The sequence below is a fragment of the Bufo bufo genome, chromosome 7 (assembly GCF_905171765.1).
Source record: "Bufo bufo chromosome 7, aBufBuf1.1, whole genome shotgun sequence".
Taxonomy (NCBI): domain Eukaryota; kingdom Metazoa; phylum Chordata; class Amphibia; order Anura; family Bufonidae; genus Bufo; species Bufo bufo.
Window position 1 is genome coordinate 156,353,673 of NC_053395.1, and position 22,046 is coordinate 156,375,718.

The 22,046-nt window shown below is 41.2% G+C and overlaps 1 protein-coding gene across 8 annotated transcripts in view; it reads left to right on the forward strand.

Moving 5' to 3' along the window:
- The window catches only part of MAP2 (microtubule associated protein 2), a 258,280-nt gene that overhangs the window by 122,133 nt on the left and 114,101 nt on the right, over window positions 1–22,046 (forward strand). The gene's annotated exons all lie outside the window — the stretch shown is intronic.

A 22,046-nucleotide genomic window follows, 5' to 3' on the forward strand; every position in this document is an offset into this window, starting at 1 on the left:
TGCGCATTTTATATTTCTGCGCTGCATGCAGCCCATTGTAGAGAATAATAAAATGTAATGAATAATGTCTACGGGGTCTTACTCCATTGCTGGAGTCCTGCCTAGTCATAATGGAATAGAGTAATATTACTTGGTCTGTGAGATCATGGAGGTGATGTAGCTGCTCCATTATGAAAGAGGCTGTGAATTAAAATGCTGGTCAGGTGTGTAATCCATTCCTGCTTATGGTCTACAGTTATGAGATGGCATGTTTAGATCGAATGCATATAGCCTAATCCGGTTCCTTATACAATGTTAATAATTAGTACTATGTACTGAGGAATGAAGATGTGCAGAAAATAGTCAATGAAGCATTCGCCACGCACAAAATACACAACAATTATTAAAAATTTTAGAGACAAAAAAAAAAAAGGCTGCCGTCGAATGGTCAAATCTACCTTAGGGTTTACACTATAATTTCAGTTTATTTGACCAGAATGGTCATGTAACTGAAGCACGGCTTGCGTTACTTTCTCAGTCACGTTTGCCAAGTTTGCGGCAGTCATATAGATAACCAAATGATGGATGGTCAAGAATAATAGTTCTAAGTCAGTCATGTAAAATAACAAAGTGCCATTGTCCGGGGAAACGTAGCAAAACATGAATGTGGAGTCCTTGTTATAAACCATGCTACAATTAAAGGGGTTGTTTGGTTTTTGAAAAAAATGTGGCTAGTAATAGTAGGCAATGTGATAAAATAAAAAAATAACTAGCATCCACACATTTCATCCCCCGTTGCTCCAGTAGTCCTCTACAGTCCTGCGTATGTCATTCTCATGCTGCAGCCAGTCATTGGCCTCAGTGGTGAGGCTTACATGTACAAGTCCAGATAGTAAACACTCAGCTCGCATTAGGCAGCATTGCCAGAGATAATATGCAAATACAAATCTTGTCCTAAATCAGGCATGCTCAACCTGCGGCCCTCCAGCTGTTGTAAAACTACAACTCCCACAATGCCCCGCTGTAGGCTGTTCAGGCATGCTGGGAGTTGTAGTTTTGCAACAGCTGGAGGGCCGCCGGTTTAGCATGCCTATCCTAAATCAATGTCCATATGATAAGTTCTATTATCCAATATTTATGTGGCCTGTGATTTTGATCCACGTAAAGTTCTGACCAGAACAAGCATTGTTGTCAGCAATAAAAAGATAGACACAATTGACACAGCAACATAGATTTTCTTTTAAGACAGGAGTAAGCAATTAAAGGCAGAATAGGTCATCAATATCTGATCACTGGGAGTCCAACTCTTGACACCTCCACCGATCAGCTATTTGAAGATGCCTATATGGCCTATCTGAAGCTCAATCCCATTAAAGTGAATAGGCCTGGGCTGCAAGATCAAGAACAATGTGTACAATGTATATTGGTTGTCCTAGGTATTGCGGGTCAGGCCCATTTACTTGAGAGGTCCACTCACTCACCGGACACTGTGGCCTCTTCTCACAGCTGATCAGTGGGGCCATCAAGGTTTTGGACACCCACCCATCAGATATTGATGACCTATCCTGAGGATAGGGTATCAATACTGAACTCCTGGAAATACCTTCAAGCAGAAAATAGTAGAGTTTATATCTTTCATTAGCATCTATGGCTTAAGCAGGGACTGAAACTCCTTAAAGAGACCAGTCCTTGTGTCTTTAAGGAGATTCAGTACCCTGCCTAAACCGCACTCAAGGCATCGCACTCAGCCAGCTAGAATCCTACTGCGCAGGGTTGTCAACCGTCCAGATATTTCTGGACAGTCCGTAAAAATAGGCAACTTTTTTCCTGTCTGACTAGATTATTTTGGTGGTAATTATCATCATCTTACAGCTCACAGTAATATTAACCCAGCAGAATCAAATACCACAGTGCAGCACAAAATACTGCTGACCCCACCTTACTTTTCAACTGTATCACTGTCCTTAGGACTATTCAGTTGAATTGAGGAGGGCACCTGCGGCCGCCAACAAGGTGCATAAGTACCTGATGGTCCTGAGAGCATCAGATCGTTATGTACCTTCCCTACAGCAGTGAGGAGGGCTCGGTGGCCCCCTGGGCATCACCCCACCAGGAAATTTCCCTGCAGTTTCTATGTCTAGTCTGGCAGTAGTCCCATTGAAGAACAAAACAGTCTTCTGCCCAACCCAGTATGGTCCATTACAGGAAACAATAAGTTGTATTCATCTTCATATCAAAAAGAGATCTGATAAATGTTAGGGTTAGTGTCCCCTGAATGAACTAACTACTGAAGGACAAACCACAAGAGCTTTTATCTCAACATTTGAAGGGGATATAGGTGCATAACTCTATGGAGAGTTGCCTGAGTTGAAGAATGTTCACGCCCAGCCACTCCATGCTAATATAATAGCGACTAGGCAAATAGAATGATATGTGTGCCTTTTAAACAAGATTGATTTCCTCTATACTTTGCCTCACAGAAAAAGTACTGGTTTATAATGGTCTTCTGCCCAACAAATTATAGGCCCTATAGACGTCCCCTGACTTGCATGCTGCTGTAATGAACTGTGCATCCAGTAATAATTTACATCTGATTTTTTGAGTCTGCAGTTAGCACCTCTTAGTGGCAATTTTAACACAACCACAAGTGTCTCAGTGAATATATTCACAGTGGAAAGAAAGCAGACAGCATGTGTTAATTATATCCAACACCAGCAGCCGGTAAAGAATGAAGAAGCAGTTCTGGATTGCTGTCGTCTATGTGCAAAGCCTGATCAGTAAAAGAATGTGCATCTTCTATTGTAATAACATAACAGGTCCATCAAGTCCAACAGGCAAAAAAAAAACTATGGGGCAGATGACAATTGCCCCATATTTAGAACATATGGTGGCAATCAGAACAAATCCCTGGATCAACGTTCCTTCTCACTAACATATAGAGCTTCTCATAAATGCTTTTCCCACCAGTCATTTGATCATCCCCTTTCACCGGGCTCTCCTGTCTGGTCTTGCTTTCTTTAAAGAAGACCTGTCATCTGTCCTGACATGTCTGTTTTAGTTACTACTTCCATTCTCCATGGAAAGACAATTATGGGGCATCTTTTTATACGGCTCTATGTTATGCTGTCCCTCTATTATTCTTATTACACATTTATGAACTGGGGTGTTACCATTCTTCTTCTCAATAGATTGTGTCCCTATACAGTCTGCCACTGCCGGCACTGATTGGACAACGTCAGACTGTGCAGGGACAAACCCCCAGTTGGTAACAACTAGTTGACAATTTATTCATAAACTTCTAGCACAAATAATAGAGCAGCGGCATAACTCAGATATAAAAATAGATGCTCCAGAATTGTCATTTCAAGTGGAAAACAATAATTTCCTGAAAGAGACATGTCAAGAGCAGTGACAGGTCATCTTGAATTGCATCATATAATATTGAGAAAGAAATCTTATAATATTGGGATGTAAAGACAGATTTGATTTAGCAAAGCCTAACCTATATATCCCGACTTCTTTAACTTTATTTGTCAATTGTTTTTATTGTCATTTTCAAGAAAAGGTAATACAGGAACATATATTTCGCCATATATTTCTGTTTTACATCATAAATCAAATAATACATAAACAAAGGATAAGGGGGGGAGGGGAATACATAGAGGGGGGGGGGGGGAGAGAAGGAATAAAGGGATTAGGGTTTCCTGTAGGGTGAGAATATCCGAAAGACGCAACATATCATGGTAGTACGTTATCACATTACATTGCCCAAGTCATTGCAATAAGACCTGAATAAGGGAGGCTTGACTCGCAGTAGGATGGTTTGACCCGCCCAAGTGTCCCGAATACTACAGATTAGGTCCAGGCACGAATAGAGTTCTTGACCGATCCTGTATAATATCCCATTTTGCCCACTCTGTCTCATACCTGCTAATTCTAGCGTCCTTATATGCCATCATTTTTTCGTATACCGAAGTAGTAGCCACTGATTCTATTATTTCAGAAAGGGACGGTATTCTCCTACTTTTCCAGTAGGTCACTATGCGTAGTTTTGTAGCTAGGAAAATGTGCAAGCTTATCACTCTTGCCTCTCTGGGAATCTCGTTTAACTTTAAAAATAACAGGGCTAGAGCAGGATCAGGCGAAATTGGGGTTTTAGTCAAAAGAGAAATTGTTTGAAAGATTTGGGCCCATAATTCTTTGAGGTTGGGACAGTCCCAAAGGATATGAAACAAGGACCCCTTCCCGCCGCATCCCCTCCAGCAGGTATGTGATACTCCCGGGTAAATTTGCCTAAGTCTGAGAGGAGTATAGTACCATCTCAACACAGTTTTCATATATGATTCCAAATGAGTAGTACAATGCAGGTGGGACGAGGCTGTTCCAATGGCATTAGTCCATTGGGCAAGAGTATATGGTTGCCCTAGTTCTTTCTCCCAGGCTATGAATGGGGCTGTTTTAACGAAGGATAATTTGTTTCCTAGGAGGGAGTAAGTAGCCTTGATACCTGAAGAGGATGAGTTGGGAAGGTTCCAATGCTTCAACAGTTGTAAGACCCCATTGCCAATTGTCATAGGAGTATCATTAAGGATGTGTTTGATTCTTAGGTATTTAAATATTTCCCCACTCGGAATGCTGTAGGATTGTTGTAATTCCGCAAAGAGTTTGGTCTGCGAATTTATCAACAACTCACCCACAGTAAGCAATCCTCTCTCCTTCCATGCTGCCAATTGCAGATCAGGGGTGAGCAGAGATAAATAATCTATTGGAGCTAAGTGAGAAAATGATACCTGATTATTTGCCACTTTGGTTGCATATGCTTTCCACATGGCTAGTGAAGATGAGACGAAAAATTATTGAGTCGGGATAAGGGATTTCTTGCTAATGATTGCTAGAAGTAAGGCTTTAAGATTGTGTGAGGGAGCTTGGGATTGCTCTATGTGAACCCAGTTTATAGACTCATCTCCCACCCACCACGCCTTTAGTTGGTTGATTCTGGAGGCTATATAAAAGTCAGAGATGTTCGGTAGACTAAGACCTCCCTTCTTCTTGTGTCTATTCATTATGCCCCTAGCAATTCTTAGTGGTCCCTTCTGCCATATGAACTTGTTAAGCATTTTTTTGGATAGCTTAAAGAAAGAGTTTGGAATGGGGATGGAGATGGTCCGGAACAGATATAGCATTTTTGGGAGAATGTGCTGTTGAAACGCAGCTATTCGCCCGATCCATGATAGCTCCGTTTTTGCTATATTGTTAAGTTCAGATTGAAGTGTTGGTATTAACTGGGAAAAGTTAGCTTTAAAAAGGTTGTGAGGGGTGGAGCAAAGACGGATTCCTAAGTATGAGATGTCATCAGATCTCCAATCTAGGGGAAACTTTCCCTGCAGGTGAATTAGTTCGTCTGAAGGTAATCCCAGCGGGAGGACCTGTGACTTAGTCTCATTGACTTTATAATAAGACAGGGCGCATCTTCTTTAACTTTAAACATAAGCATACTTGTCACAAGTTGTACACGCACGTTGGTGCTGGTGGTTTGCACGGCCATACATCCAAGTAGAAGAAGGGAATCAGCATTCACTTTTTGAAGATAATAAATCTTGTTTGAAAAAGGCTACTTAGCTGAAATGAGTCACATTTGCCTGTATTTTGTTTATAGCAATAAAGTGAAAATATATTAGCTTCAAAAAGTGAGTGCTGATCCACTTCTACATACCTGTCATGAGACAGATAGCACAATTTTGGAGCCCAACAAGGGGGCTTATATTTATTGTTCCTAACACCTATTTTTCACTGTGTCTCACTTCTAACCATTGCGTCTCTCACCCCTGCTCATCCTGTGTGTGTTTTATACAGTGTGTTATATAAGTCTCTGTTGTTTATTGTTGGCTTCTATATTGCTTTGTTAATCAGTCTTTCATAACTTTTTGGCCTCAGCTACTTGCTTTAGTTTTCTTATCTTATATGTTCGTTTTTTCTTCTTGTGATACTTAGTGACTACCAGCTGGGTTGACTCCCCAGTTAAGGCCCTTTTACAAGGCCAGATGTAGCAAGTGATTGTTGGGAAGGAAGCGTTTCTTCCCGACAATTGCCTGCCAGTCAGTGGAGGAGAGTGCTGCATTTACATGCAGTTATCTCCTCCACAGTATGGGGAGGAGCGAACGCTAATGCCATCGCTCGTCCCCATACAGAATCGTTGTTTGCCGACAGGATATTGTGCTATCCAAATGATGTCCATATCTTGCTCACTTCATTACATCATTTTCATATGAATCAAAATAATGCACATTTTGGTCATTAATGGCAACTGAGTCTTAATAATAACTTTTTGTCTGTTCTTATGATGTAACTAAGACCTGTATGGGTCCAATAAAGCCCAGATATCATCTAGAAGTGGATGATAAAAGTAGACAGAGACAACGATACTGGTCAGTCTGCAGAATTTTCTATAATGAACAGTCCTGCAAAAGCCTTGCCGAGAATGCAAGTGCTAATTTCTTCTTCATTCCTACCACTTCTTTTTGGCAGAGGCGGGTCTTACACAAGGGGAGGGGCTTAGCATTGCATATTGCACATAGAGCAGTAGAGGATAGTCTCTTCTGCAGATAATTGCCTTGCAGTCAGATGCAGGATTGTGGGAAAGAGAACAGAATAGTTGCTTTTTAGAAAAATATTCATCAAAAGACAACTATGTATATATATTATATAGACATTAATAACATTTTGTTATGGCATATGGCTAAGACCTGTCACCAGAACAGAGTCCTGAAGTGAAGGGAGAGCAAGCCGCACATGCACTGCCACCCTCCTTTGACCACTATGGGACCTCTGAAAATATTTGAGCACTGGCTCAGCTATTTTTGGAGGTCACAAAGTGATGAATGGAGTGATGGCCTCGCTTCTGAAGCTTGCTCTCCATTCACTGCTATAAGACAAGCGCACTTGCTTAGCTGTTTTTGGAAGTCCAATAGCAGTGAATCGAGAAGAAGCAATGTATGAACGGTGTGCTCTCCAGGGCCCATTTTGGAGATAGGAGCGGAACTCAAAGGTGGGACCCACACCAATCTGACATTTATGGGTGTATCCTAGCTATATACCATATATGTCCCAGATGAGACAACCTTGTTAAAGAGCTTTCTTTGTTGTTTTTAGGTCCAAAGCTTATTGAGTTTAGACGTTTAGAACCAAACAATGGCTTGGGTAGGTTTCTTGCATTGCTCAATAGTATAGTCAATACTTTCTATTAGAATGCAACTACAGGCTCACAGAGATGAGAGGTATCGTATATGTTCCCTTCCTTCTGGTACATAATACTAGACTTCATCATCCTAGGACTTGAAGACCAGACACTTGTAACACCTCTTAACAACTCCTACTGGATAGAAGGGCTGCAGGACTTTTGGACCTGTCCTGTCTCAATAGTTATCCACTATTGCAGTACCAGTAATGAACTTTATTGCGGGAACCTGAGGTAGGGCCATACCTTTAAACAGGAGATACAGTAGGTGGCCGAAATTTGGAACTGGAATGGTTTACATAAACCAGAGTTTGAGTTCATACACCTTGAGCTGTAACAGAATATACTGACTAGATCATTGCACCTAAATTTCTGGACTGCAACTAGACAACAATCAATGGTTGTGAGAAGATGTCAAGGGAAACAGAAGTAGCAAGTGAGTTATGGATGTTGCTGCTAAATCAATTAGCCTTCATTTGTGTCTTACCTCAAGGACTCAACAGCAGATGCGATGTTACACCTCCTTCTCCTCTGGGAAAAGGAAGAATCTCAAGTACATAGTGCAATACTGTATGTGGGAGATAATATCATCCCACTGTTCCAAGTCAGAAGGATACATTTGGTTAGCAAAGAAAGGATCCATTCCAAACCTATTTGTGACAAATGAAAAACAGTGTTCTTTAGTTACTTAAAGCATACCTGAGTTAAAAAAAAAAAGTTTGCATAATGGCTGGGCTTCTTTGTACAATCATAACTGTTTGGGCATCCCTAAAGTTTTTTTCAGCCATATTATTCTCAGTTTCAGCTGATGTAAGATGCATTTCTCTCACAAGCAGTCTCCCTTCTCTTCTGCCAGTGCTGTGTGCAGTGACCTCACTTCCCTTACTTACCTATATATTTATTTTCTTGCAGGGAGCTGAGAAAGCTGATAAGGAGAGATAAATCACACACTTATAGGCAGGATATTCCTGTGGTTACCAGAAGCAGTGTAGAAGCAGTTGTTTTTATCAGGCCCAGCTCTTTTCTAGCCCCCATTTCCTGTGAGTCATTTCCTGATTCTCTCTTACCAGGGGCAGATCTTGCCTGACAACAGGCAGTGGACTGCAACTTAGGTGGAAGTGACCTCTAGTGGTCATGACTTTACAGCTTTTTTTCAGGTGGATGCAGGCATGTTTTTTTAAAAATTTTAAATGAAGTGATTTAGAAATTTGCTATTTACACCATTCTCTATTAAATGAAATGAAATTGTGTGAAAGTGCAGACTCTTTAATAATTACCTTGCAGGTGTTCCAAAAGTGACAGCTAGTCATTGACAAAATTCAGCTAGTATAGAGCTCATCGCCTACCAGAGTCCTCAGCAGCATATTTACCTAATCATCCAGTGATGCAGATTGTGTGTTGCTATTATGGAGTCCTAATAGAGCTTTTTTTCTAGTGCATGGGGTCTTTACTGTACCACCATATCCTTCCTATTACATAAAGAATACATATTTTTTGTGTATATGTTATATCAATCCAACTGAGAAAAGTGGCACACTCCCCCAGATGCTGTATGGATGGACATTTTCTGTATGGCGCTTGTGCAGCATCACAACGAGACCACACAGTATGGAGTCGTAGTTTGTTCCCATGCAGGTTCCATCGTGTGGTGTATATACGGAGCTGTGTGTCCGGTTCACAATAACTCCTGAGATGTAGCACCCGATGGAGCCTTTATCACTCCACCCAGTGGACGTACAGCTCTGTATGTCTCTGTAGTCTCCTGTACCGTCTTCATGCATACTGGGGTTTTGCATAGCACCTTAGTAGTTATAACCAAGCTTTCCCAGAAACAGGCACAACTAAACGGCTCGACAGAAGTTTTTACAACTTGTCAAAAGAGAACAATCCAAATAACTTTTTTTACTAGCATTTTTTGCATATTAGAGGAAAATCCTATTTAAGATACTGCTGTATACAGAGAATTCCCACTGTGCAGTCAGTAGTGCAGATCATGCAGCATGAATTTTACCAGAGGGTAGAGTTGTCCTTTAAGATACACCGCACTAAAATATTCAGATACATTGCAAAGATGTGCTTTTTTTCATCCAAGGAGGCTAACAAATGAGCTATGGAAATTCATAGTTTGATGGATAAAGGATATGGAGCTATTATTGATCCGATTCTCAGTATCTTCTTACCCATTATAATGTAGTCATTGACTCTTATCACACTGCATGTCTTATAGTACAAATTATACTTACAAATTTCTAAAGTTCCATCGGCATGGACTACTGGATGTAGTGCATCTGCTGTGTGTAGTCTACTGACAAACTACTCCTAAAAACGGCCATGCACATTCAACAGCTGTTGACCAAACAGCTATTTCTCCCGAATCCCCTATACCAGTGATGGCGAACCTATGGCACGGGTGCCAGAGGTGGCACTCAGAGCCCTCTCTGTGGGCACCTGCTCCCTGGAAAAAGTCTATGGTGTACCAATATGCCTTAGACTTTTCCTGCCATTCATCAGCGCAGGGCGCACTATGAACGGCACAGGCAGCACACTGAATGTAGGCAGGGTATTATACTAAAAGGTTCACCATCACTGCCCTATACACATCCAAGTTGGCTTCAGCTGAATGTGTATGTGTAGAACCAGACACCTCTGGTGTTGGCTCATCTCCCGAGAGAACAAAAGGATCAGGCAAAAATATTCACTTTGCCGATCCTTCTCTCCCCCAACATCTCCACACACATTAGACTGACAATACACTATTGTGTATGGGGGCCTTAAGGCAGCTACAAAATACAACTGACACAGCAAATATTGAATCCTATGGTAGCCTCCCTGCGCTTTCATATTTATTTGAACCCATCTTTCATTAACGTTCATAAAAAAGCACCTGTTTGAAAAGTCTACTCCTTTACCCAGACACTTTCTATGACTTTATCCCATAATTCCCTAGCCAGGACATCTGCAGTACTCCACATCTGGGGGTACTACAAATTGTATTGTTATGTATTGTATTTGTTTCTTTCCTGGCTGTCACTACCAGCAAGGAAAGGTTGGCAGGAACAGGGTTAACCACCCTGTTCCTCTCCTCTTGGTAGGAGTGGGCTGGTCCTGCTTACTGCATAGAGAGGGAGTTCCTGTCCAGAGACAGAGTGGAGAGGAAGCACACTGAAGAGCTCCTGCTCCTGTTACCTCTAGAGGGAATCATTCCAAACTGTTCTCAAATAAAGCCTTGAGGTTCCAAGCAGCAGAGTGAACTGCTACATCTGAGGGACTACAGCCAAGCCACCCATTACTAAACAACCACTAGAATAGTATCACCTAAGTGCAGAATTGCCACCAACCAGCCTGCCTGCCTTCATATATTTGATTGTGCCAGAGAAGAATTACACTAAAGCTGGCTGCTACTGTATGTATGTTAAGTTCTATGTTGAACTTAGTAAAAAAAAAGACTGTTATGTTTAACTGATTCTTCAGTTCTGTAATTTCACTACCCTGATCCCCAGGGAGCAATGGCCTGAGGGAGTGCACCGTGACATAACACTTCGTCATGGTGACTACCATTCCTATCCTCTACACCAGCTCTTCAGTGAGTCACTGTAAATTTATTATATGCTGTACAGTACAGCTTCAAATAATTCTATTTTAACCTATAGCATGTACATTTTGGTTTTCCTGGTAAAGGATCTGTGTGCTATAGTTACACTAAAGTCTTACACTTCTATAGGCAGAGCAATAGGAGAGAAGATCCAGGGGGTTAACAAAACTTTAAATAAGATATTCACTGTCTATAGAAGACTGTAATGGATGGTATTTCTCATTGTCATCTGTGCTATTGCTGGTTGTCAGTACAGAGCGATTTAAGGGTATTACTTGCACCTCTGCATTCCATATTGGGAAAATGACTGCTTTTCCCCAGTACTGGACCGTGAATGATGGCGTAATTGCTAATTCAGGACAGGACCACCTGTACATCCAGCACATTGAAGGCTCTAAAAATTTTGACAAAAATGTCCTTACTATATTGATTACATGACATTTTGTATAGTTAGCATGACATGTCATTACACATCTGCATATGTGGACATAGCTTCTTATGTGCAACCTGGGCAGCTGCACAGGGCCAAGTAGATAGAGGGCCCACAGCTTCCTACTGTCTGTTAAATTATATTCAAGGGATTGATCAAAATAATTTCATTGCCCACAAATACTGGTGGATTGCCAGAGAAACTTACTGGGGGAGGGTGATGCTGCACTACTGGAGAGCAAGAGGCCCATACTGTTTTTGAAGGGGGGCCCTCTGATGTCTGTGTCAACCCCTAGCTCTTACAATTACAGCAACTGTGGTGCCTTTTCCCCAGTTATAGGGGCCAGGGTGAATCTGGATTATTTGCCGGCACTAGTGCTGTGCCACTGCCCCTTTGTCCTTCAAGCATACTGCAGTGTAATTCCATTTGTACCGGATCGGACTGGCCCACCAGAGTACCAGAGGATCCCCTCTGATACCATAGTGGGACCCAAAGGTCTAATAGAAAAACATATTGGTTGCCTTTGTAGACAATAACTTGCCACTATGGTCTGTTTCTTTGATACAAAACCTTTTAGACTTTATTGATGATATGGGGGTTGGTCCTCAAGACTACATATATAAGAAAAGAGATGTAGAAAGGTGCAGCACAGAAAAGGGGAGCTTTGTAGATGTGCAAGATGAGTTACCAAGTTTATGTTTTATTCTAGAATAAGCAAGTAGAATAAAGATATAAAATATATACCATATATATAAAAGAGAGAGCCCCCAAAAGAAGTTGTATTAAGGCCATTGTGTACACAAAGACTAAATAAACTCCTTAATCCCATGCCTTCAAGGATCTTTGCTTCCCACTCAGTATCAGTGTGACCTGTCAGGCTTCATGATTTATGAGTGTTGTCTACACTATACTGCTCCGTTTAAATTAGCAGCAGCTACTGCGTCACGCTGGTAGTTGGAGGAAGAAGCCGCTCTAGTCGCAGTGCAGACATTTAGAAAGGCAGTTATATTACGGTGAGTCACACTGCCACATCTATATAAAAGTCTTCATATCCTCTGCTTCTCATCACGCAGCCAAAAGAACAAGTGATTGATCTGGATGTCTGCAGCCACCACTAGAGGGAGCTTTCTGACTCTTGATTTACACTAATCTCCCTGAACTCGGTAATGAATCGTAGGCAGTAAGCTCCCCCTAGTGGTGGCTACAAGCAGCTAGAATCAGGATCTGTCATGAAAAACTGAGGATATGGGGTTCCTTATCAGAAAAAACTGAGCTCCAATCCAACCCTTATTCAATTCAATGTTATACAGTGTTAATAGGTGGAAGGGCACTAGGATGAAGCTCTTATTTCATTTTATTTTAACACATACCGGTACTTGCCAACATTTGATAGCTGGGAGAATGATCGGTGTGCACTGGGAATTTTCAGGATGGACACACCGCTTTGTACTGAGCCCCCCTCTTTTGCATGTTGTCCCCACAATTCTTTACACTGTGTATATAGAAATCATCTTAGAATTGTAGGGTCATATGTATAAAAAAAAAACATATGTCTTTGTTATTCTAGGTCTGGTAAACTTTTCAGCTCCTCTGGGTCCATCAATAATTATCCTCTATGGAAATGTTATCATCTCTCTAATAAAATATACGTCTGAAATGGCATAACACTCTTTAAAGGGAATCTGTCACCAGTTTTATGGTGTCTTAACTGAGGGCAATATAAAGTAGTGACAGGTCTCCTTAGCACATTGCTGGGTCGCTTTCTTTAATTGCTCCAGCCATGTTGCCAGAATCTTGTATTGAACAGCTCCAGCGCTTGCCAATGAGTCCCCATATTCAAGAGCTCCTGGCTTTCCCCGCCCACCTACTGCTGATTCATATAGAAAAAAAAATGTCAATCAGAAGCAAGTGGGCGGGGACAGCCGTGAGCTCATGAATATGAGGACTCATTGGCATGCACTGGAGCTGGTAGGATTAAAAGTGAGGGCAGCAGAAAACTGCTGGCAGATTCCTTTTAAAGAAGTTCTACAAGTGCCACAGTGACAGGACGGTTGCAACTTTATCACATACTTCTTGTCGGCTCCAGGGAGTGCTCCCCTGTTTGCAGAATTGTCCATGCAGTAGAACAGGCCCTTCTTCACATAGGACAGTGATATTATTGCCATGTTGACACACTATCTTCCTAGTCAATGTATAGCTGCAAGCAGATAGAACTAAATGCTGTAATTGTGCATCTCATTGTGCAGCGAACAAACAGGACTAAGGGAAGCAGCAAATTTTTTTCCCAAAACCATTAGACAGATGTTGGTTTCACACTTGCAGGATTATGTACTAGAACTGATGTGCCACAGGCTGCAGAAATAGCTTACTCAAACTCATGCTAATTCAGATACACTTCCACAAGCTAACGATCCCCTATCATGGCTCCACCTTTCTTCATGAGCTCTCTTGGCCATTCCGCTAGGAGGCTAATTCAAGAATTTTCTTGTGCTTGTGACTCCTTCATTCTTGAGGACTGAGTGGCCTGGTGTTGAGCAGCCGTAGCCTGGTGGTATTTTCTGGCTTTGTACTGAAGGAGTTTACTGGAGGCAATTGCCTATAATACAGCCTTTAAAGCGAATCTGTCACCCTGATTTTGGACTATTATCTACAGTAATACATGAGTAGTCCTGCAGCTATGGAGTCCAGATCACTATTTTTTATTTACCTACTGCCCCAGCTCCCCTGCTGTCTGCACACAGAGCTGAGTTGAAATAGATTGTCAGGACTGCTGTGCATGCGCACACGAGTCCTCTCTATTATATTAGAACAGCACAGGAGTCCGGACTGAATTTCAGTGCAGCTTTGAGTGCTGACGGGGGAAACCAGGCATAGTAAGAATCAAAAATAGTGATCTGGACTCTTTATCTGCAGTACTATGCGTGTGTTACTGTAGATAATAGTCCAAAATCGCGTTGACAGGCTCCCTTTAACAATAGCTCAGGTCAGGATAATGGAGTGAAAAAGTCCCCAAAAAAGTCCCAAACGCTAAAACTGCGCACAAATTTGCGACTTTTTTCTGCTCTGCACTATGCTCGCCAGTTTTCTGAAAGTGGGCGTGTTTTCTTATGTAAATGAATCTCTAGACAGATTTTCTTGTGCTTGTGACTCCTTGATTCTTGAGGATTGAGTGGCCTGGTGTTGAGCAGCCGTAGCCTGGTGGTATTTTCTGGCTTTGTACTGAAGGAGTATTTAAAAAGTCGCAAAAAAGTCGCAATTTCACTTCAGTGAGGACCATGCTTATCTTATTCGACTTTTTAATAGAACATGCGACTTTTTCATAAAAACGTGCGACTTTTTCGTAAAGATGTGCGACGTAAAGATCTGACTTGGCTAAAACTGACTTTAGCCATATGTGAAAGTAGAGTGAGCTGTCAGATTCATGATAAATCTGGCCCAATGTGTTCTGTAACATTTTCTACTTTCACAATAAAAAAAATCTTAGGCTACTTCCACATCAGCTTTTTCCTTTCCGGTATTGACATCTGTCATAGTTCTCAATACCGGAGAAAAAAATGCTTCTGTTTTGTCCCCATTCATTGTCAATAGGGACACAACTGAACGGAATGCACCAGAATGCATTCTATTCCGTTTGGTTGTGTTCCCATGCAGGACAGAAAAACGTTGCAAGCAGCGTATTTGAGTGCGTCATGGGATGCGGAGCAAAACGGATCTGGCATGAAACACAATGCGAGTCAATGGTGCCGGATTCGTCATGGCTATTTTAGAGATAATACAACTGGATCTGTTCATAACCGATGCAGCCGGTTGTATTATCCTGACGGAAGCGCTTTTGCCGATCCATGATAGATCCAGTAAAAACGCAGATGTGAAAGTAGCCTAATGTGCAGATAACTCCGTGCTCTGAGCATGGTTACTTATGTGGCTTAGAAATTATTAAAAGCACCAGTCCTTGGCAAGAGCCCTTGGTGAAATGAACCATTCACAGTTGAAATCTACTTGGTGTGTTTCCATAAGGGTATTTTCACACGTAGAGAATATGCTGCAGATTTCCTATTGCGGAATTGCGTGCAAAAAATCTCCAGTATTATACAGTATCAGCAAAATGAATGAGTTTTATCCTCACTCAGCATCAGAAATTGGCCTGTGGCGCAGATTGTAAAGGGATTCTGTCAGCTAGGTATAGCCTATAGAGCTGCTAGATCGCCACTAGCACGTCCACAATATACATTTCCCATAGCTCTGAGTGCTTTTATTCAGTCAAAATTATTTTTTGTAATCTATATGCAAATGAGGCTAGTAAGGATCCCAAGGAGCTGTTACCAACGTTTCTGGTGCGCAGCCACGCCCACTGTGAAGGAGCCCAGCACCGCCCCGCATCCTCCCAATCTCCTCCTTGCTCCCCCGACATCACACAGTTAGAGCGCCGTAATCTCGCGCATGCGCAAAGACGCTGCATGTCAGTGCGGACATAGTGTTCCTTCCCTGTGCTGGCATCAGCCTCAGGGAATGAACTGCGCATGCACCAGCTAGCATGCGCGAGATTACATCGCTCTAACTGTGTGACGTCAGGGGAGCAAGGAGGAGATTCAGAGGAAGCGGGCGGTGACTGAATAAAAGCACTCAGAGCTATGGGAAACGTATACTATGGACGTGCTAGTGGCGATCTAGTAGCGCATGTCCTCAGCTCTATAGGCTAAACCTAGCTGACAGAATCCCTTTAAATCTGCATCATGTCAACTGCAGATTTTCATTGCTGATTTCCTACTTTGCAATGGAAAACTGTGTCGAATCAGCAGCATTTATGCAATGGAATCTGCAACAAACAGCACCATTTCATGCGTTTATTTTTATACTGCGGATTTCCAGCAGAAAGTCTGCAGATTTTCTGCCGCATTAAAGAACTGAATCAAATCCTAGATCACGATTCATCCTTGAGCTCATCGTCTCTCCCTCTAGGACCGTGATGGCTAACCTCCGGCACTCTAGTAAAACTACGACTCCCAAGATGTTCACTTGCTTGGCTGTTCTCACAACACCATAGAAATGGATGGAGTATACTGGGAGTCGTAGTTTCACCACAGATGGGGTGCCAGAGGTTGGCCATCACTGCTCTATGATAGATCAACTATATTTCATATTCACATTTTTAGGGAAGATAGAAGTACCTTTAAAAAAAAAGCAATTGTCAGATTTCATTTAAGCCAGAGATGTGGCATCTGCGGCAGATTACGTGTAAAATGTCAGTAAGCCCATTTGGTAACAGCCTACCATAATATATGTTCACATTAATAACTGTTTGTATGAGTTAACAGCAATTCTGACCCTGGTTGGTCTCCCTCGGGCTTTGTAAAGTGCCACTGCCACTGGAAAGAGTGTGTTTCATTCTTGCTTCGGCTGTGTCTTTTTTTTTTTTACTGTGAGCCAGAACATTTTAATAGCTGTTCGGCAGGAATAAAGGCTCCTCTAATCTTTCCTAAAAGCCTTTACAAGTATTTTTAGCATAATTTTCAGCTGCTACATAAAGCAGGTATAGTTTAAAAGTGACACCTAACGGCAATGTACAAAGCGCTGAAACTTCAGCACTCAGTGTAGTTACCTACTCACGCAGTCACAATTAGGGGACGTCCATAGGGGAAATTCCACTGCGCATTTGCCATGGATTTCACCCTCTGCATTGCAAAAGGTTGACATCTGTGGGGGAAAGCCTCTGCACAATTTGACCTGCATCAGATTTAAAAACGGCACCACATGCCAAGTTATGTATGGATTTCTGCAGTGTGTGGAGGAGATATTTGAAAATTGTTGCAGAACATCCACAGCATTTTCCTGACGTATGGACGTACCCTAACATAGGATTTTGTAGCTGCATAATATAGTACTTCGTTTAGAGTTAGAGAAGCACTTTTTGGACATACAATGGTAACTCACCAGCAATATTCTAGCCGTGTAACTTATGTTATCCAAACTCAGTGGTATCTTTACATTTTGAAGCCATCCCTGATGTGTACCTGGGTCATGGTACACCAGTCTGTCCACCACACTTTACTCTCCTGTGTAGACAGATTTTCAGTCCCCCCTGTGTGGCTGACTTCCTGGGAACTGCTGGATCACACTAGCATCTGTCACGTCTCTTCTGGTAGCTCTGATACCTCCTTTTCCACCCTCACTATTTCTCTGTAAGTGTCTCAAGCATAGAGTGCTGCTGAAGATATCATGTCTTCCTTATATAAGAGACCAAGAGAGCAGTGTACAGTAGGTGAGTCCTTACAATGATTAACTGTAGAGTTATAACACTTCCCTTTGCTCACACTGGCTTTCTCTGGTATCTGTGAGTGCTTTGTGCAGAACCTCTAGTGTATTTCTATGAGAAGAACTTCACACTGCTCTTCTCATCACTTGCTTATGATTCACCTATTACAGGCAGAAGGCAGGAGAGACAGGCTGAAGCTGCATCTCTTAGAATACATTGATACTGCAGTGTGTGTTTTATATCTAGATTGCAGCAGTTCTGTATCACTGATCTATCACTTGCTTCTTGTAGATAGGAGTCAGCAGATTAATTGCAGTATGATGAGACTCTGGCCCTCTGCTGAACCAAAGGTATAATGGCAAATGTAGGCTACAGGGCTGCACATGAGACTACGTTAGGGGAACAACATTAGAGTGGAAGAAAGACTCAAGATGGCGGATAGCCCATATTTGAACTATCAGCTGAAACAAGTAAACACAAGGACCTCTCCATTAGTCTTTAATAGTAGCCAACACTGGATAGAACTGAATTGTGCAGACAAGGTGTCAACTCATGACACAGTATTTCTGCATTCGGACCACCAATGTGTCAAACCGGCCCTGGGAGTGCTAACTCTTTTCTACATGGACAAGCAGCACTTGGATTTTAGATTTTGAGAAGGCTATAGTTATCCCCCTTGGGTACTTATTAAGTGGTGGATATTTCATGTACATCCAGTCTTGAACGTGCTGACATGGCAGGTACCAGACATGTCAACCCTGGATAAATTACAGATATTTATTTGCTCTGGTTAAATTCCTAAAGACTTTGTCGGATTCCTAATTTTCTACAAGCCTGAAGCTATAAGCATTGGATATACTCTGCAATGCATAGCAGGCAATTTTGGCAGGGGAAATGCTAGCACTTTCAGAACCGCGAGGTATCAATATTTATAGACTCAAATCTTGGCTTCTTTAGCAAATGAGGAAAATTATGTGATAACAGTAAAATCTTCGTTAAGTAGGCTTAAGGTGGGAGCGTGGTGTGGTGTGATTTTGTGACCTTTCCACACATCACACCTTACCTAACACAAAGGCCACAGCTCAGCGTATATCTGTTGAGCCGAGAATCAATTTGGAAGAGATTAGCTAAATGTAATAGGAATTATGGGTAATACTATGCAAATGAACACAAAATCCAGACTCTGTAATTGGTGCCTGCATTACACTTAGAAGCTTAACTACATAGATACCAGGGAAGAATTTAGGCCATGAAACACCTATTTCTAAGTAGAAGCCCACTTAATATTACTGTGTGTGAAAAATAAAATTAACTTTGACTATTCAAAGGTAAAGCAAAAATCTAACAGTAAAATGAAACAAATAAAACAAAAACAAAAAACAGCATATACATGGATTGGTGTAAATAGGACCCATCAGCTCTTTTGGCATCACCATTAAATAGCAATTCTAGAACATACCTTGTTTAGGGTGCTTTCACACTAGCGTTTTTCTTTTCCAGTATTGAGTTCCGTCCTAGGGGCTCAATACCGGAAGAAAACTGATCAGTTTTATCCTAATGCATTCTGAATGGAGAGCATTTCGTTCAGTATGCATCAGGATGTCTTCAGTTCAGTCCCGGAACTGCCTGCCGCAATCCTCTGCCGCAAGTGTGCAAGTACCCTTACTTAGAAGTCTAAGTTTTATTGTTCCTTTGCTATTCCTTCTGGAAATGTATGAATATATTGGTGTGTTACTATTACCTTTTCTCAATACAGTGTAATGTAGAGTAATAAGAAAAGGTATTCTAGCATGTTTTGGAGATTTTTGGAGTATTTAGTAAAACAGACATAGACAGAGCAGATTGGCTCTTGAACTTATACCATCGCACTTTTGGAGAGTTTCATGAGTTTTTGGGATTATCATGTATGAGGGGAGCCATGTACATGTAAAAGTAGATATTTCTTACATCTATTATGTTGTTTATAATATTCAGTGGAAGTATCTATGTAACGGGATTGCATTTTGAGCTTTGGCTCCTTGGAAACTTCTTTATCTTAAATTCAGGAGTCACAACTGCAATACAGTGAAACCTCTTTGTGATGACCACCCAAAATTGCATTGGAAAGTTGTCTTCTAGGGGGTGTTCTTCTCAAAGAAGATGGGCAGCAGTACCAATTATATATGGTGGGACTGACAATGTGTCACAGGAAATCTGGTCTGAATGAAAGATGGTCTTCTCAAAAAGTTGGTCTTTGGTTCCCCTATTACAGATTTGAAGAGCAAATATTTGGTTGAATAATCTGAGTACACTCCTTAGAAGGACCATTTATTGCTCCGGAGGGCAGCGCATAATCAGAAATGAGTATGAGATGTCTTGATAACAGTTTGGCCTCATGCACTCGACCGTCGTTCTGGTCTGCATTCAAGCCGCAGTTTTTGCGGCTCGGGTGCGGACCCATTCACTTCAATGGGGCCGCAAAAGATGCGGATAGCACTCTGTGTGCTGTCCACATCCGTGGCTCCGCAAAAAAAATATAACATGTCCTATTCTTGTCCGTTTTGCAGACAAGAATAGGCATTTCTACAATGGGCCGCCTGTTCCGTTCCGCAAATTGCGGAAGGCACACGGGCGGCTTCTGTGTTTTGCGGACCGCAAAAAAATGAACGGTAGTGTGTATGAGGCCTTTGTCTGTGAGGAACTTCAAAACACTTTTGGAGTAGATTATATAGTAAGATTTTTGTGTTACTGTGAGCAGTGGGTGTTATGTTTATTCAGAGTCCTTTGGATTTTCTTCTCTACCCATGAAGAGTTTTCGGTAGACCATGCTGTGACCATTACTCTAAAAAGTCCATCTCCGTCATTCCCACGTAAGAAGAATGCCACAGTATAATCATGACTTAAACATCTGAAAAGGAAATTATTTCATTTCCAGGAAACAAACAATCAAGTAGCATTAATTAAACCATTAGAAGTAGTTAAAAAAGACAATGTTTGGCTGAGAGCTGAATAACTTCCACTCACTAGTTCATTTTTATTAGCCTCTTGGTTAAATGCTAGAGTCCAATTATTCCCCATCTGGACATGAGGCTGAAGCAGCAATATTACACTTATCAGGACCATACGTGCCTGTTGCAAACTCCCCCTATTTACTTTTCAAATAAGCCATCATTTTTATTAATCAGTTTTGAATAATCTATATTTTAATATTTAATAGTAATACAATAGGTAAAATATAAAGTGTAGTTTATAGCTATGTTTAACTATCTAAAGATTACAGTAGTAATATCCCTATCATCTAGAGACGTAACTAATTCGATTTTGATAAATGCAGTTGCACTAACTGGAAATAATTAAGAACAGCTTAGTGGATTTTTTATATATATATATATATATATATATATATATATATATATATATATACTTGGAATTGCTCCCTGCCCAGTACAGATAAAATAACTATTCTATGCTTCATGCAAAAATAGAAAGTGCTACTTGTATTGGCACAACACCAGCAGTTAGGGAATGGAATGGGTAGAAAATCATTGAAATTAATCCCCAGATTCATTATATAGTTTTCTTCAAATGGCATGTTTTAGAACATGAAAGCATCACTGCACGAAAAACTAGAATATGCCATAACTTGGTGAAACCTTCCCATTGGGTAGCTACCCAGCAGTCTGACTATGGAGTCTGGACCACCCCATGCAACTGTAATAAATTAATTAAGGGGGCACTCCAGAGAAGACAGCCTGAAGGCTATGCAACGACCAACTATTTTTTTCTAATTCTTCTGATTTGAGGTCAAAAACTTATGAAAATACATTAAGAATTTGTATGTTTTTAGGTTAACAAAATATTATCTGAAAATGCATTTTTAAAGTGAACCTGCACTTTAAGCCAGTAAGGTGGCTCTGTACCATGTCAATATATTCTATTGAAATATGGAAAATGATCTATACAGTAAATGGCATTTTCACCAAATGCATTGCCTTTTAGAATAAAGTAGTTGATTATAATCCTCTCCTTCAGATTCTGGCAGCTGATGACCTTATGCAATTAAACAAATATATATGGCTACACTATTCTGCAGTAAATGGGAGGTTTACATTTACCAGATATGTCTGCTATGCTTTCGCATAGGTTCCCAATGTGTCATCCCAAAATGACCTATTTGCTAAATCTTTTTTTTATGCTAAACAAAAACATATATATTTTTTTAGAATTTTTGGTGTTTTTTTTTTTTAAACTTTTCCATGTCACTATCTAACATAGTAACATAGTACATAAGGCCGAAAAAAGACATTTGTCCATCCAGTTCGGCCTGTCATCCTACAAGTTGATCCAGAGGAAGGCAAAAAAAAACCTGTGAGGTAGAAGCCAATTTTCCTCACTTTAGGGGAATAAAAATTCCTTCCCGACTCCAATCAGGCAATCAGAATAACTCCCTGGATCAACGACCCCTCTCTAGTAGCTATAGCCTGTAATATTATTACCCTACAGAAACACATCCAGGCCCCTCTTGAACTCTTTTAGTGAACTCACCATCACCACCTCCTCAGGCAGAGAGTTCCATAGT